Below are 10,188 nucleotides of genomic sequence, written 5' to 3' on the forward strand. Positions count from 1 at the left end.
GTAACCAGTGCCCCCCAAAATTATGCAATTCCCCAAATCTGCACAACCACATGTGGTGACTATGCCAGTAACCCTTAATGTGCCCATTTTATAGGTGGAAAAACTGAGGCATAGAGATGTTCAGTGAAACTGTCTTAGGCTCAGGGTTTAATCAAACTTGTGGTAACTACATAATACGGTTCAAAATTTGGTAAGATAAATCTCACTAATTCAGTCCAGTTGCAAGGGAGGGTGTGAAAAGGTGGTAGAATTTACACTACTTTAAATGTATATGAATTACAGTTATTTCTAAGAAAATCAGTGTGAGTACATTAAATCATTTTCAACCAATTAGTTAAGCGCTACCAGATATCTATCAAGAAGCACTGTCATGTTCTGTTAACGAAGATTGCTATCTCATTTGCAATCAGGAATGATTAATGTACAAAAATCCTTAAAATTAAAAAGGGGCTGGCTTTAGTTAGTCAGTCAAATATGGCCCTTTACAATTCTATTGACTAGCTTGGCAATTTATTTACTAAATAATTTCTTCTTAAATTACCCAAGGACTTCACCATATTGCAAATGAATGTATTAAAATTTATAATTGAGTTTAACTTAGTAAGATTTAGTATATTGTTAAAGTTTGAGTTAGAAAGGCCTATGCAGAAGCTTCAAGAGAAAAACATTTTTAACTTCTGACAGAATAACTCTTAAGCCAATGATAAGATAGAATATAAATCTGGCTCATGGCCAATTTAATATAGATTAATATTGATTTTGGGGGGTATAGTTTCTAGAATAAACTGTCCAGTTAAAAAAAAAAAGTCCATAGAATTTCTATGAAAGCTTCCCCATGCATATATTAATATTTGTTACTATTCTTATAAAACTGCCTTTAAGTATTGCATAGTAGTTTGGACTTCAGTCTTCCCAGTCTTCAGTGTGCACAAGAATCCACTGGGGATCTTGTTATCCTGCAGATTCTGATCCAGTAGGTCTGGGGCGAGGCCAGAGAATCTGCATATTTAAATGCTCCCAGGTGAAGCAGATGCTGAAGAGTTTAGAACTCAGACTTTGGGAGCCAGATAGCTGGAGCTAGATGAAAATGCTAGCTCTACCACTTATTAGATCAGTGTCCTTGGCTAAAGAACTTAACTTTTTAGTTTCCTCGTTTGCAAAATAGGATAATGATAATAACATATACATCATAGGGTTTTGTGAAGATAAGGTTTGTTAATAAAAGTAATGCAATTCAAGCAGGAAAAAGAAAACAACTGGCTTTAGACTACACATACGATTGCAACTTGCTCTTTTCACTTAATACATCCTGAGCATCTTTCTATGTCAGTAGAAGAAAATCTACTCCATTCTTTCTAACAGCTACATATTATTCCACACTTGGATATATCTTGATTTGCTTCATGCCAATGGACTTTCTTATTTTTTAAATTGGGGTAAAATACATATAACATAAATTTATCCTTGTCACCATTTGTAAATGTACATTTCAGTGGCATTAAATACATTCACACTGTTGTGCAACCATCGCCACTGAAACTTATACCCATTAAGCCTTAACTTCCCATTATCCCTAACCCCTGGTAACCTCTATTCTACTTTCTGTCTCTATGAATTTACCTGTTTTAGGTTCCTTGTATAGTGGAGTCATTCAACATTTTCCTTTTGTATCTCCAGTAGATTTTGAAGGACATATTTTCCAATGGCCCTTCCTGTGAATCCTGACTCTCTGTGGAGCTGGCGTTGTCCTTCTCCATGGCGGAGGCAGGAATTAGCTTTGATCTGCTGACTTTTAATCATGTGTACCCCCTGCAGGCTTCTGACTCTATAATTAACAAAAGTACCATCACTTCAATTCCCTTAGTACTGCAGAATGTTCTGTGAAGTTGGAAAAATGACCCCCATTTTGCAGATGCAGAAACTGAAGATCAGGGAGGCTAAAGGACCTGCCTGCTGTTAGTTAGATAGGTACAGAAGTGGGTTATAGTTAGGCCCAGCTCCAAAGCCCATCCCCTTGCCAGGCAAACAAAAAACCAATTGTTTCCAGGGTTTCTCAACAATATTCTGATTAATATAGGTGGAATATAAGTAAGCCTGATCATAGAAGATTCAGATATATAGCCAAAATAATTGGAATACTTACTAAACAAAAGAATTCATCACAGAACCTGTCTTGAACAAAAGCTTCCCAATTTTTACTCAGTTTTCCAGATAAGGAACATTTTCCCACTGTTTTTGTGTTTGATTAGATTTATACTGCCAGCTATTGTCCAGCCTCCTTTTTCAAGGGGTCTTTCCTCATCGTGAGAGTGTATTTATTTAGAATGGTAGTTAAGCAAAGGACTAGGAGAACCTCAAGAACAGTTCCTTACACAGCTAATCCCATCTTAAAACACTGAAGCCTTTCTCTTCAGTGCTGCAAAAGGAACAAGAACACTCAGAGGCAACCACTGTGATCCCTGACACACATAACAAAAGTCAAAATGGGCAAGTGGTGTGTGTGTGTGTGTACACATGTGTATCCAATTACTTTATAGAACTGAACTCAAATATCTATTTTTTAAAAAGCAAAACATACTTTTAAATTCGTTGGAAAAAAATCCTCCCAAAATGGCTGTATTCATCCCATCTAAAAATTTCATTTTTTTTTTTCCTGTGAGATGTCTTTTGTCTCTTGTTTTTGCCAAGAAGCAAGAGCGCTGTTTACATTTTGCATCACTCTCTTCACGTGCTCCAGTTTAGGATCCTCTTCGCCAGGCTCACATGTTGTTTTGGCAGTCCGCATGCATTCTTTCCTGCTTCCACCCCTTAAAGGAGCCATGTTCAGCCAAACAGAACTGGAGCCGTCACCCCAGCAGTGGCGGAATGGGTGTACTGCATGCTGTGATTGTGTGATGTTGTGCTTTGTGTCTGTTTTGACTAGCTGGGTTTTAGATCAGAGTGTTTAGAGAAGGCTTGATGATATCTCTTAAATACAATGATGATATCTCTTAAATCCAAAGCCACTAAATTATCATTCATTGTGAACACACATGCATATACACACAAATGACAACATCCACAAGGACTCTTGGAAGGTGTTCTGGTCAGAAGGTCAAGATTTTCCGGGTCTGATGCTTTTTAGTGACTTGGGTCAAACTCGTTAATATTTCTGTGATACTGACTCATATGCACCACCTACACAGTTAGTAAGGAATTTATTATAAGACAAACTTTTGATTTGTTATTATAAATAAGTCCGAAATTCAAATCACATGTAGCTCCATCCACTGAAAAGCTTTGAAGTATCCACAAGAAGCAGCTCCCATGGCTGTGACACATCTCACGCTAGGAAATTATTATTTTCTTATTGAAGCAAAGGCTGCCACCTTTCTTAACTCACACTCTATACCAGAAAATGATCTTAATCTTTGATCCCACTCTTTCAATAGTTTGTAAATATAATTGTGCATCCACAGTCAGTGAAACTCCTCTAAATTATGGGGTTTGTATTATGTACAGGATCCAAAAAAACAGGAGTATAAATAAAGCTATCCCTCTACTTACCTATGCATGTCTTTGACCGTCCATTTGGGATAGGTGAAATATGATGCACATGGCTTCTGGGATCCATGTATTTTTGAGAGGTTGTGGTTACTGTATGTGCTAAATTATAACTTGGTATAATTTATCGAACATTTCGATGTTGTGCTTGACTTCAGTCAAGAGAACAAGAGATGAAATAGCTAGTGGCCACACTTCTGAAATGGTTCCTATCTTTCTCTCTCTACCTCAATATCATGTCCCCACACAGGGTGCCTAGTTTAAATCACTCAATAAGCAATGAAGTATATCTTTAAGGAATTTACTGTCTAGTTCAGGAGAAAAGATGCGTGTACATAAAAGAGCTAGAGATCAATACAAGGTCATAGAGAATCAAGCACTAGAATGTGGTAACAAAGACACAAGAATAGATTGGAATTTTAAAAGGGGATAAAATAGCTGGACTAAGGTTAGTGAGGGTCTTCTGTGGTAGAAGGAACCTTATGAGCTGGCCCTTGGATGAAGCGGGGAACCGACTAATGTAAAGAACAAAAAAGTGGACATTTTGAACTGGAAAATAGATGAGCTCAAGCAAAGCACAGAGGTAGAATGAAGACTGCACACGCATGTTTCCCTTTGTCCTTTATATTTTTTTTCACTGCTTCACACATTCGAGTTCCTTCAACTCCAGCTAATAGGCTGCAAATTTATAGAATAGCCACTTGCATTTTACACCATCTGTTCAGGGAATGTTTTGTACCTACTCTCCCATCTTTGGGGGAGGGGAGGAGAATTGTATTTAATGAGGAAAAAAACGGAATCATTAAAGAGAAATGAGCTCTTTTTCTTCCTTCTCTTTCTTCCCAGATTATTCAGTCTTAAAATGTTAGATGAGTAGAGTGAGGTGGACATCCATGGTGTGGAGAGAGAGGGTTCGCTGTGGCGCATCAGAACCCTAACAAGGTAAAGAGGGCCTCCATGAAATAGGAGACCCGACTTGGGAGTCAGAGTCAATAAGAGTGATGGAGTATCCATGTACAAGTGGCTCTATGTGTGTGTCAGAGTCTGAGCATGATGACCAAGCCATCCCCATGTGACCTCAGCCTGACTTGGGATGTCAGAGCTCCAGCAGAGAGGAAAGGAGGGGTAGCAGTGGAGATAGGAAATTGATCAAGTAAACAAATATATGAAGATTTCTCACTGTCAGAGACCAGACTTACAAAAATAGAAAGAGAAAAAGCTAAAACAATTAATATGAACCATGATTTTCAAGTTAGAAAGATAGATAAACAAGATAGAGTAGATGATAGAAACATGAAATTAGATGTACAAATGCACATATATATTGTAGCAGGCAGACTTGAACATAACCCCCAATTATTCACTTAGGGAGGCCTGGATCTCCCTTACCTCTGCCACTTGGAAAGGTGATTGCTATAAGACACTCCTAAGATGGTCCTCAGTGATCTACACCTCCTGTTATACATGCCCTTGTGTAATTCCCTTCCTTCAAGTGTGGCAGGATGTATGACTTGCTTCTAACCAATAGAATACAAAGCAAAGATAATAGAATGTGATTTCTGTTTTATATTACATAAGATTATAATGTAATCTTGCCTGGACACTCTCTCCCTTGCTAGCTTCAGTGAAGCAAGCTGCTATGTTGAGAGTTGCTCTGTGGAGAGGCCCACATGGCAAGGAACTAAGGGCAACCTCTAGTACACAGCCAATAAGAAACTGAAGCCTTCAGTCCAACAAATCCACAGGGAACTGAATTCTGCTACTACATAAGCTTGGAAGAGGGGTTTTTCCCCAATTGTGCTTGGAGATAAAACCTCAGCCCCAGCTGATACTTTGTGAGACCCTGAAGCAGAGGAGCCCCCTAAGACGTGCCAGGACTCTTAACCTCAAAAACCATAAGAACGTAAATGTATGTTGTCTTAAAGGCTGCTAAATTTGTGGTGATCTGTTACGCAGCAATATATATAATACATGTACCTTAGCTCTCAGTGAGAAGGCCTAAGGGCGGCAATACTCCAATAGCAATAAGCACACCCAGTACCCAGATTTGGGTTTCAAATGTCATTCTCAACTAAACCATGGCTCCTTGGAAAAATGACTGATTCTTAGGGTTGCAGCATGGAAAGTACAAGAGGAATCTGGAACATTTTGTTGTGTCAGAAAGTAAGGAAGTGCCCAAAGAATAATGGGGACATGTCAGAAGGACATAGAAGCCGAGCTTGAAAGGACTCCCATAGGCCAAACCAGGGATAATTTCAGCATCAAAAATAAATGATAGTAGTAGTAGATTATGAATTTATTGAATAAATTAGGAAGCCATGAGTCCATGGAGGTGTAAATAAATAATCAAATGAATAAATTGAAAGATTGATAAGAAACAAGATATTTAGATCATTTGAAAATATTTCTCCACGAAATATTTGTTAATTACAAAGAGGAAAAGGAGTAACTTTATAGTAGATTAACCTGGCAGATGTCACCTTTATTAAATAAAAAAAAGTCAACATCATCACTAATGGGATCATTAAAATTATGTGACACCTGATAGGATGTATTGAGACGAACACAGAGACATTTATATAATATTCCTGCCCAAGTTGCATACCTTGCATCTATTCATGAGAAAATATCGGACAAATCCACAGTGGGGGACACTCTAAAAAATAACTGACTCTTGATCTTCAAAAGTATTGAAGAGGAATTTCCCACTCAAATGGCTAACCTTGTAATCAGCTCTTTGTTCTGCTTCTGTAGACATGCTTACCGCATAGGCCGAAGGGCAGGGTGACCTGAAGATCAACTGAAGACTCACCCTTCCCTTTGCTTGTTCTGTCTAGATAACAGATGTATCCCTTCTGCTTGTTCTGTCTGGATAACAGATGTGACCCCTTTGCTTGTTAAGCTCTATGAAAATAAGGTTACCCTTGAGCTCGGGGCCCATATCTTCAGAGAGCTAGCTTTTCTGGGACCGCTGGCATAATAAATTTGAGTTCTCTAACTCTCTGAGTGCTGCTTGCTTTCTCACCAGTCTGATTTTTTTGCAATAGTATCATGGTCATGAAAGTCAAGGAGAGACTAGGAACTGTTCCATGGCTACGGAAAAGATAACTAAATGTTATTGGGGTAATTTGAAATTTTCGAATAGGTTGTGAAGATTAAATGGTAGCAATACATCAGTGTTCCTTTCCCGGTCATGATGGTCATACTTTGGTTACATAGAATATCTTTGTAGGAATCCCACACTAAACTATTAGAATTGTGATGGACATTATGTTGGCAACTTATTCTTAAACGGCTCAGTAAAATAAAAGTTCTTTTATTGTATTTCCAAATTTTCTGTAACTTTGTGATTGTTTCAAAATTTAAAAAATAAATTTAAAAAAGGAGAAATTCTGGTCCAGTGTTTCTCAGAGTTGTCCCCAGATTAGAAGTATCAGCTCTACCTAGAAATTTGTGGAAATGTAAATTCGTAGGCCCCACCCTGGATGTATCCTTCAGGTGATTCTGAAGCATTTTTAAAGTTTGAGAACCACTGTACTAGTCCATTTATTCAACACATAACATTCAAAAATCCATTTCTTAGCTAAGTGTAACTCCAGCTATTGAACACAAGTAATATTGGTCTTTTCGAATTGCTACCTCTGTTTCCATTGATGATCCATTATAAAGCTGACAAAATTGATACAAGAAAGTGGAATAATAGACTTTAAAACTATTTTTAAATTTTTCAAAAAAGAAGAAAGGAACTGCTTTTTATTGAAAGCATCATATGCCAGGTTTCATGTTAGGTTCTTTCTGGTGGGAAAGAAAATCCATAGATTTTTCAGGATATTCTCCAGAAATTTAAAACGTTAAATTGATCAGACTCCCCCACCTTAATTCACTGAATATTCTAGTTTTTTAGAAATCTATTTAACATTCATTCAACAAACATTTATTGATCACCTACTATGTACCACAGAGTGAGAGAAGCATCGAAAGTCATACCATAGTAGATTCACATGAATGATATTTGGTGGCTATGACATAAACCTTCATAGTACATATAATCTTTTTTTAAATAACAGCTTTATTGAGATATAATTCACATACCACATAATTTATCCATTTGAAGTGTACAATGGTTTTTAGTATATTCAGAAGTTGCGCAACCACCACACTGAATTTTAGAACATTTTTATCACCTTAGAAAGAACCCCTGTAACAGTCACTTCCCATCCCCTCCTCCTCTCAGCTCCTAGCAACCACTAATTTACTTCTGTCTCTATGGATTGGCCTACTCTGGACATTTCATATAAATGGAATCACAAAATACACGGTGTTTGCGACCGGCTTCCTTCACTTAGCATAATGTTTGTAAGGTTCATCCATGTTGTAGCATGTACCAGCATGTCATTCCTTTTTATTGTGAAAGGCTGTTCCTTTGTATGGGCATACTATTTTATTTGTTCATCTATTAGTGGACATTTGGATTGTTTCCACCTTTTGACTATTATTAATAATGCTGCTATGAATATTTGTGCATAAGTTTTTTTGTGGACATATGTTTTCATTCCTCTTGGGAAAATACCTAGGAGAAGAATTGGTGGGTCATATGGTAACTCTGTTTAACCTTTTGAGGAACCACTATAGTGTTTTTCATAGTAGCTGCCATATTTTGCATTTCTACCAGCAGTGTATGAGGGTTCCGATTTCTCCACATCCTCGTCATCATGCTATTCATACATGTAATCATTGCATCATAATCAAACTGTGAAAAACAACATTCTTAGAATGAAAATCATGGGGTGGATTATAAAGATCCAGAATCAAGCATTATGAAACTAGCTTGTTCATAGCATCAGGAAGTATTTAAGGAGTGCCTACTAGATGTAGGGCACCACAATAAGAAATGGTCTCTTTTAAGGTGTTTCTCATGGTTGCATTAAGTAATGGGGCATCTATGACTCAGATTTCCCTGGCAAGACCGAAAGTATCTGAAAATCTCGAGGTCTGGTTCTACAGGCAGAGCAGCATGACTGAAAAAATTCAGTGCTTCTAATCATCCACTGTGGGCAGAGGCAAATAGTAACAGTTTGGGGCTCCTCAGTGAGCCAGGCAGAGATGTAAGACTGCAGAGCACATACAGGGCATCTGTATTTGGCCTTAATTCCAGCTCTGAGCTCAGACCAGTCTTTAGGCCACTAACTGGTGACCCATTAGCTAGATATGACCCATAGAAGTATTTTGTTTGGCTTGTGCTGTGTAGTGTTTCAAACATTCTGATGTGAATTCCTTTACACTCTCCAGTCTGTTACAGCTCCCACTGCTCTCTGTTGTTTTATACCTAACCTGGTTCACTCTTTTACATGATCTGTTTGGCTCCTGGAGATATATGAGCGTGTATGTCCTGCTTAGGATGATGCCTGAGTCATACGGTTAAAGCCTGGGCAATTATTAAGTAGAACATCACTGTCATCATCAAAAAGCAAACAGTCAGGTGTCTATACTGCATCACCAACAAGAAGTAGTTAGTTATTAAGCTGATAATTGTGCAATATTTTACATAGAAAACAATAAATAATTGTGACCTGTACCTGTTAGGACCTTACAGACTAAAATAAACCACACTGACACAGACAGACATTCATGGAACCAAGAGAGAATGGAAAAAGACATACAGAGCATGAAAATAAACAGGATGGAGGTCAGCTTTAAGCACGGCAGCACGGCAGCACAGCCAAACTTAGGGCTGTGCTCCTGCTTACATGTACATGCTGAAACTAGATTTCTTTACAAAAGACTCTCTTAGATTATTCCTATGAAAATTTGCAAGTATTTGCTGATTATAACTCCATAATATAATATGCAAGACTCGTGAAGTTCCAACTCTCTTTAGTAATGCAAACATTTTTTTCTTTCAGAAAATTCTCTTACGCAGAAGTATTCACTAAAATGATCACAGCTATGTGATTAGAAATGCCATTTGAAGCAGAGTCCGTGCATCCCTAAAGGCTATTGGTATCCTGACCAGTTCCCATTATCTGCCAGTTCACCCATTTCGGGCTGCTGTGTTAGCTGCCAATGCCTCATGCCATACCCTTCTCCAGAGGGGTTGCTCTTGCCTGAAGGAAGCCTCTTTCCCCAGAGATGCCCAGGACGTTAAGCTCCCCCAAAGAGGTAGGTGGTCTGCAGCTAATGAATGATTAATACAGGTTATAAAAGTCCTGGACTCTTGCCTAAGCTGAGGCAATTCTGCAGTGCCATACACTCCAGAGCTTCCTGTGGGTTCCAACTGAAGCCAGACTTCACTGAACACTTATCTTTACCTGGCTTCTTCCCCTGCACTACCCTGCTTCCCTTATTCTCTTATGGATTTCACTTAGGAGCACTCTCAAAAAAATCACTTATATCTGAAAAATCACCCTCATCTAAGGCTTTGCTGCTAGGAAACTTGATGTGAGATACCTGAGCTATCCCACAAAGTTATCCTTACAGAGTCAGATTTTTAAAGCATAACATACATGATATTAGGCGTGTAATGGTTAAAAAGTAACAGACTTGAGCTGTGGCAGCCAAGGTGACCCTCTAATAATATCCTTAAGGCAGTTTTATGGTATTTATGCTTCTGCCAAGTGGAAAAGCCATTTCAGTCATACTCAAATC

The sequence above is a fragment of the Pteropus vampyrus genome, unplaced genomic scaffold (genome assembly GCF_000151845.1).
Source record: "Pteropus vampyrus isolate Shadow unplaced genomic scaffold, Pvam_2.0 Scaffold80, whole genome shotgun sequence".
Classification (NCBI taxonomy): domain Eukaryota; kingdom Metazoa; phylum Chordata; class Mammalia; order Chiroptera; family Pteropodidae; genus Pteropus; species Pteropus vampyrus.